An 8,846-nucleotide genomic window follows, 5' to 3' on the forward strand; every position below is an offset into this window, starting at 1 on the left:
AATGATGGAATTTATGAAATATGCTACATCTTACGGGATGCACAGGTATGCTTATAATCTTTGATACCATAATTATATCTACGGCTATGAATGTTAGTATGTTGATTAAAACTATCGAATCACTGTGGCATGCTTATATTTATGTAGTATGTTCATCATTGATGCACCTCGGTGTTAGTGCTTGCCGAGGGCCAAGGCCAGTCTTTCACGTGTATGTTCACCTCCGCACCGCACGCTCGCCTTGGAAAACCTTATTTTCAGGCCCACTCACCCTTCTTTTTCATCCTTTCAGGTTTAGTAGCTGTGCTCTCGTGTCGACGAGGATTCTTGGCAAAACTTCCGGTAGACGGTTACTTTCGATGGTATAATTTCTCACCCTATTTTAGTGTACTGTACTTATGCTCTGTCATCACCTGTGAATTGGGTTCATTCCCGCTCACAACGCACTCTAGTATTTAGGCACTTTTAGGTTTAAATTTATTCACATTTTCCACATCACTAGACTTTATGGCTTCGTCACCTTCCAAGTGTCGGTTAGCACAGCTCGATTCGGAGTCCTAGTGGACATTCCAGGTTGAGGTGTGTCAACACTAGATATGACTACAATTTACGATAATCGCTTGTACATTTATAAGATATATTGTCAAATTTGCTATCAAATGATTGACTTTAAAAGCGTACATTACATATCTAATAATACAACATAGTAGTACGTGATATGTGAAGTCAAAACTTGAAGATGATGATCCTCAATTCCTATACATTTAAATGAGAGCTTGAAGATCGATCCTGAAGTTCTTATGCATCTGAAAAGAACAAGAAATAAAAAATTCATGTATAAGCAAACCAAGACTTGGAAATCTATATTATTTCTCAATTCCTATATTATTTCCCTCTTATATTTATATATATATATATATATATATTTGCTAATCTCTATTGTCAACAACAAACATGAGCTTCCTTTTCTCTCTTAATTCGTAGTTCTTCCAATTGTTATATTCTTCATTTCATAAATTTATAATATATATTTTATGATATACCAATGTTTATGTTAATGTGAATTACTGTTGGAGAGTAGCATGCATGCATGCATCCATGAAACAATTTTTTTTTTCCAACAAGGTGTTCCCTATTATTAATTTGATACATTGGCAATTAAATTTTGGCAAACAATGTGTAATTTTTGGGAACTCACCCATCCTGGGAATGCTCTTGCGCGCTACTTGCTTAACTTTAGAGTTCCCATGGAACCCGAAGCCAGTGAGCTCCCAAAAGGCCTCAGGCTAGGTAGAGATGGAAATATACATATAAGGATCACTCCCCTGGGTGATGTGGGATGTCACAATCCACCCCCTTAGGGGCCCGACGTCCTCGTCGGCACACACGCGGCCAGGGTTAGGCTCTAATACCAATTTGTCATATCCCGGCCCGGGGCGGATCACTTCCCGAGCCCGCTTCACCACCGTAGCACAATATTGTTTGCTTTGGGCCCCGACCACGCCCTCACGGTTTTGTTTTTGGGAACTCACGAGCAACTTCCCAGTGGGTCACCCATCATGGGATTGCTCTAGCCCCCTTCTCGCTTAACTTCGGTGTTCCTACGGAACCCGAAGCCAGTGAGCTCCCAAAAAGCCTTGTGCTAGGTAGAGATGAAAATATACATATAAGGATCACTCCCCTGGATGATGTGGGATATCACACAATGCCATGCAGAGGTTTTGACTTTATACATTGTGAAGAAAGATGTTGATGTTGATCAAGGTGGCTAAACATTCGATGTAAGATGTTGATAATCCTATATTGTTATCTGTTGGTTGCTAGTATTAATAATTAAATGTGTCGATTAAAGGATGGTTATCATTAATTAGCATATCATAATATATAGACACAGACAATTGCAGACAATTTGCAGAAATCATAAAAAGTACATTGTACCATGATATAGACATGTACGCACGCATACACAATTCTAAGAATAAGATGCTCTCCCATCAGTTGTTTGTATTTTATTCGTAAATTGTGCAGTTCGAGAGTTTTTCATACATTTAAATACGGTTTTCATTCTTGACTACCATGGGAAGAGATTCTCTCCGGATGTATACATCCGGAGCTTAGGGATCAAGTGATTCTGGTCTTCAAAATTTGATTTTACGGCCAAAAGTAAAGAAGTTGGTGAAAACTTTTGAAAGCTATAATAATTTTTAGTCGTATGATCAAAATTTTAAAGGTCCTGATCATTTAATCCTTGGAGTCCGAATGTATAGATCCGACGAGGATCTCTTTCCGACTACCACAAACACCTTAATTTTTTTAATTTATAATACATAAAAGAATACTAAAAATATACTTTCTACATTTATACTTTACCATGTAAAGTACCGATTTGTACTCCGAATGCATATTAAAAATCTCTTGTGCTCGTGGAATTAATTGTTTTCAATTTGTTTGCCAGCTGCATATGGCACAGTATACAAGCATCAATAAGTTTCACTGGGTCAAATGCTAATAGTTAACTCGTAATTCCAAGTGTATCCAGTTGGCAAAACCAAGTATTTCTATTTTATTTCTGCCACTCGTAATTCCAAGTGTATCCAGTTGGCAAAACCAAGTATTTCTATTTTATTTCTGCCACTTGAACTTATGTTACATGTATCCTTCGGTACTCCGGTATGTTCATAAAGCCTGGCCAATAAAAAAGCAACCCATGCATACACTCCCAATCTTATTTTTATAAAATAAATAAAAAAGAGCAACATATTGTGAACTTGAGAATATGCGAGTAGTGGAATAAAGTAAATAAAACACAATATTTATGAGGTTCAGTAAGTGCCCCTACATCTTCGGGGCAACAACAATACTTTCTTTCATTATCTAAATTAATAGGAGTAGAAAATAACTCTCACTATGAGTTATTTTAATACAATAATGGTGTTGGGGTCCAAATATGTCACACATCAATCCAACTAAGTCTCAAGTCCCAATTGTCATGCAAAGCCCTAATTCAAGCCCAAACACATGCTAAGGTGCGGAATCGATAAGAAATACATTTACAAACATGCCATGCTATGGTAATTAATCTGGATATTCACATATATCACAGCATGCTCATGCCTATTCATCATGCCAAGCTTCCTCATGCTAATCGATGCCCATGCTAAGCCCAAGTCACATACTTGGGGCTTGTCAAGTGGATCGTGGTGTGGATGGTTATGGAAGGTTATTGGGCCTATGTGGAATCGGGGTTATGGAAGATGAAATTGGTACCAAGTGGAATACCCTACAATAAAAATTTAGAAGCAATTGTACTAACTAGTTAGATGAACTAGTCAACTGAGTATAGGTTGTAAACTAATATTGCTAAAGCAAGACAAATGATCTCTAATTATTGTTTTAGCCTTTGTTCTTGAGTTAAGTTTACTTAGTTTACAAAGTGTCAATACCAGCACAACCTACAAAGTTTATCTCTAACATTGATTATTTGGACATAAAGGTAACTTTGCAAAGTATTGAACACAAGGAAGTTTTTGGCTGGAAAACCCCACCTCTAGGTTAAAAAATTGGGACTCTCCACTGAGTCCAATCCACTAGTGTAAACAAGGTAAGTTCTTACAAAGACCACACAAGCTCAATTCCTAGATCCTTATCTATGGAGCAGCCTTACCTTTGTGCAACTTTACCTTACACGAGATGAACTCCGTCGGTCTTCACGAAGTGGCAACTCCTCCTAAGCTCTTCACCTTGTGGCACCAATATCAACACGATCAATCAAATGATATGATGTTATGATGTGCTCATGAAATGAGGATTCAACGACTAGTCAGGTTCTCCTGTCAAACAGTTGAAGAATAACTTAACATGAATACAAATGCTTAGTCTATGAAAGATATGAAACTTTGAAGATTAGACCAAGAACATAATGCGGAATCATGAATACAATGCAACCCTAATATGCAGTGATTGGGTATTTGTGCACGAGATGGTTTTGTGGCTAAGGTTTCGGTTTTGAAACTTAAGAGGTAGCTCTAGGCTAAATGCATTCTTTTTCTTGAACTATCAATAACCTAGCCAAGAAACAAATGAAACCTTGAAAACCCTTATAATGGAAGAGATGGATGTTTCAGACAAGGGGAACAAGGAGACACGTGTCATGAGCCAAAGAGACCTTCCGAGATCAAGGTTGAGAGATCCACGCACGGGAAAAGGTGTCAGATAGCCCATGTGGGTTGTCTTATTTTACGTGCCTAGACAATTGGAAAACAAACAAAAATTCTAACTAGACAACTACACTAGACAAAAGGATTTTGGAAAAAATAAGCTTGACATGAATATGCAAATGTATGGTTCAACCATTTTGCAGTGAAGATGGCTGGTGCCTTGACAATTTAATTCCAGCAGAAATCCTAGATCAACATTACACCCTAATTCTAAACTATGAGCATATGTGGTACTAGATACAAGAAGTGACAAGAGAATAACAAGTAACCCCTTTGGCTTTCCTTGACAAAATAACCCCAAACCTATAACTAATTCACACATCACCCACACTCAATAAATCATGAAGTGACAAGAGAATAACAAGTAACAACTCCTGCAGCAAACATACATTTGTCGACAAGAGACAAGTGAGATTCATCATGGGTTATGAGATTAAAGCAACATAGTAAGCTTAAGCGATACCAACAGGTGTATATTCCAAAACACAATTGAAAAGATGCATTTTTACTATTTTTAAATTGGTTGAGATTTTGTCTCCCATTTTGTCATGGTAAGACAAAGGAAGAAAGTGATAAACAGATAAATGCAAAAATTGGTAAGGAATAACAATGAAGAGACAATGCAAATTTAGAACACCAAAAGAATTTAAAAATAGGTACAATTCTCGGTACCAAATAAGACAAATATTTAGCAAATTAAGCTCAGAAGTTCTAAGTAGCATGAAGGAACAACAACAAAAACAAATGTAGCAAGGTTAATTACATCAAAAGCCCAAGCAAAAATAAGTTTCAACTTCAATAACATTGGTCAAGATCAACTGATAAAAAACTCTCCCACAACACTTGCATATTAAACCCCTATAGGTGCTCCCCCATAAACCTAAAACTCATTCGATTGTGATGAGATAGGTGAGCCGACAAGAGATCCAGTAGCAATGGCATCTTCAATAGGAACATCTCTACGGTATGGACCATGACCAAGACCTTGTTCATCTTCATCATAGGAATATGAGAACCTAATGTGATTGCCCTTCGAGGTAGGAGAGGAAGAGAAATGCTGGGTTGATGGACACTCATTTTCCTTCAAAAGTGTAGATAGAAGCCATCTTGGCAGCAACAACACTAGAATGGCTGAAGAAAGCTGTTATGTGAAAGGATACAGAGGATGGATCCATGGGACATTGAGGGACAAGTTTTGGAGGACACAAAGAAGGCTTAAGGACAAACGATTGGGGATTCAGGGAAGTCTGACTCAAATAAGGTGCTGAGAAGGTGTTACTGACAAGTGGTGAAGACACAGAATAACCAACCAAAGACTTAAACTCAACAAATTTCTTTCTACGAGAGTTAATTTCATATTCAAGAAAAGCAGTTTTTCTATCTTGGGAGGCATTGGGTGGAGGAACTGGTCTGGGATCACCCTGAGCTAAACCACACATTACATTGCTTAGGTTCATCACATTTGTATCAAGGTCCTTAGTGGTTCTAGGGAAAAGATGATAAAAGAATATTTATGCGACTTTGTTATCTTATTTCTTTGAATTTACTTGGTTAATTTCCATTTATTATAGTAATTTAAGTTATTTTCATTTTATTTTAGGTCCAGTTAGTATAGATGACAATAAATAGTCAAATGGAGCAATTTGGAGTAGTTTTGGACTTGGATTGGATAGCATGCATTGATAGTATATGGGCCGGACATTTTTGGTGTTTAAAAGGTGTTAAACATGTGCTAAAATCTGGAGAAATTAAAGTTGAGGCTTGAAAGGCAAGGAATTACACAAGAAAGAGGAATCCTAGCAGGAGAGAAGTTTAGTGGTTGTTTTGGAGCTCAAATAAAGTTGTTACTTGTTTTCAAGTCCAAATAAAGAATCCAAGACGAATCTAGCTTGTTAGAAGACCAGGAATAGAATGGGAAAGGAATTAGGATATCTAGCCTGATTTAGAGGTTCCAAATAAGGCAAAAACATGCAAAATAAAGGCTAAGTTTTTGGGATCACTTTGGAATATCTTGCAGCATCTTTTACCCCATAAAAAACTTGCCCTTTTGGCCACTTTTACATGCCCTTTTTATCCTGGATGAATGACACAATTCCGAGGATCTATTTTTCCTCTCTTTTCATTCACTCTAATTAAAACCCTAGCCATGCCCTATATATATATGAAGTGTCCAGCAACGTTTGAGGGGTGTGTCGCACCTACCATTCATCCATTGAAGTTGTTGAAATTTTCAGAGTTCTTTCTCTCTTTGTTTTAAGTTTCAATGCTTATTTTAGATTGCTTTTTAGTTACGATTAACATGTGTAACTAAGTTTCTTTTTAGGTAGAGGTGAATTCAAAGCCATGATCATATGTTCTATATAAATTGATTACATACAGTTATTATTTCATGAAACATGAATGCAATTTACTTTTATGCTTTATAGAAACTTATTCTTGTATGTTTATTAAGGATGCATACTTAGTTTGTGTAAACACGAAAATTCTGTAATGAATGAGACGAGAACACTTGTACAAAGTAAATTTGTATTGATTTGAATTTGTAGGTTACAATCTTTGAAATTTGATGTAGATGCATGATTGTTGATCCAAGGGTTGCAATGACTTGATCTCGAACGAACGGTTGAATGATTGTTTCAAGTTTTGAGCTTGAAACAAACGTGGGGATGGTCTTCACCTCAAGCTGCGACAAAGAGTGTGGATGCAAGATTTCGTTGCTTCAAGGGTCTTGGCGACTTGATCTTGAAACGAACGTTGCTACAAGTTTATAAGCTTGCAACAAAGTCTTGAAGGAATCGGCACGAGTGCTTGTTGATTCTTCAAGGAAGTGCTTCGACTTTGGTCGAGAGAAAGCTTCTGCTTTGGTTGAATGTTCTTCGAGGAGAGCTTTTGCAGCGTTTTAGTCTTCAAAAGTTTGGCAGAGGATCCTCTTTGTAGAGATTTTCCCACCCCAATGCTTGTGGGAGGACCTTGTATTTATGGGCTTCTCAAGGCTTGCCTTTGGGAGGATTTGACTTTGCTTTGTGTCCTAATTTGTCCATGAGAGAATTTAGGCATGTTTTGTGTATTAATTTTAGCCACTTTCCTTGCTTTAGCTGAATTTAAGAACCTTGTTGCCTATTTTTTGAGCAATCTTCAATTCTTACTTGTTTTATGAAGATGCTTTAACTTTTTGTTTTTTCCAATTTTGAAAGATTTTGGACCTCCTTTGCCGAATTTAAAGGATGTTTCTTCTTTTAGCCGAATTTTGGGAATGTTTTATACTTCCCTTGCTTGATTTGTGCCACATGTCATTGATGACTTGTCCATTTGTGATAAGTCATATGCCACGTGGAGCTTTGTGATGCATCGTTTTATATGTAATGAAATTTACATGTCTACAAATGCCCCCACTTCAAGGCGCATTGTAGGCATGTGCTTGTCACATGTAGAAAACGTGTTTTGAAGTCCTGCATTGTGAATGTTCTAAGTCAAGGGTCGTTGAGACTTGATCTTAAATTAGTTTGTTTCTTCAAGGGCTGTAGAGGCATATTTCTTAAATTGCAATGATAAACTTCGTCAAGGGCCATCGAGGCGTGTTTCTTGATTGAAGCATATCTTTAAGGGCCGTAAAGGCTTGGTCTTGAATTGAAGTGGTGAATTTCGTCAAGGGCCAGTGAGGCGTATTTCTTGACCGGATCATTTCTTCAAGGGCCGTTGAGGCTTGGTCTTGAAAGAAATGAAAACTTTTCTTCAAGGGCCGTAGAAGCTTGATCTTGAATGAAATGAATAAATCGGCATGTACTTATTGTGCGTATTGATTTTCCATAATTTTTTACAAAATGCATTTGGCACATTCTGAACTTTTCCTTGTGGTTGTAGGAAAACAAACTTCTTTTCTTGTGGTTGTAGGAAAACAAACGTTTTTCCTTCCTTCTGTTAGGAATCCTCTTCAATTTTGGTAATGAAGGTGACTTCCTTCAAAATGTTGGAAAGCTTTGGCGATTTCCTTCAAGGTTTTGGGAAGATTTAATGCTTATCCTTGGGTTAGTAGGATGTGCATTTTCACTTTCCTTTTTTTTTTCTCTTTTCCCACGGCAAGGGGGAAATTTTTTTTTGTTTCTTGTTTTGATTTCCAATGGCATGAAGGAGAGATTTTTTTTCCTTTCTTCTTTTGATTCCAAGGCAAGGAAGGAGTTTTTTTTTTTTTTTCCTTGTTTTGATTTTCCACAGCAAGGAAGGAGTCTTTCTTCTTTGTTTTGGTTTTCTACAGCAAGGGGGAAGTATTTTTATTCCCCCTTTGATTCCCCGTGGCAAGGAGGTATCCTGCTTTCCTTTTTTTTTTTTTTTTTTGTTTTGGGAAACATGTCATCTGACTTGCACGTCCAGTTTGAGGTTGAATTCTCTCCTGCAAAATTCTAAAAAAATATGAAAACCGTAGCTTTGTCTCTTATTTTTTTCAGGCATATATCGCATGCCACTAGGAAAAATTGGGAAAGCCTTCAACCTTGCATTTTCCTACAGCTACGCAATCCTGACTGGAAAGCAACTTCTGTGAGAATGATTTTGGAAACTGGAACGTTTGGCTTTAGGGAAAATTATGAAATTTGGACATAATGATCCTCATCCACTTAGCTTCCTTCTCCAATT

This window comes from Pyrus communis, chromosome 16 (assembly GCF_963583255.1).
Source record: "Pyrus communis chromosome 16, drPyrComm1.1, whole genome shotgun sequence".
In the NCBI taxonomy this organism is placed as follows: Eukaryota; Viridiplantae; Streptophyta; class Magnoliopsida; order Rosales; family Rosaceae; genus Pyrus; species Pyrus communis.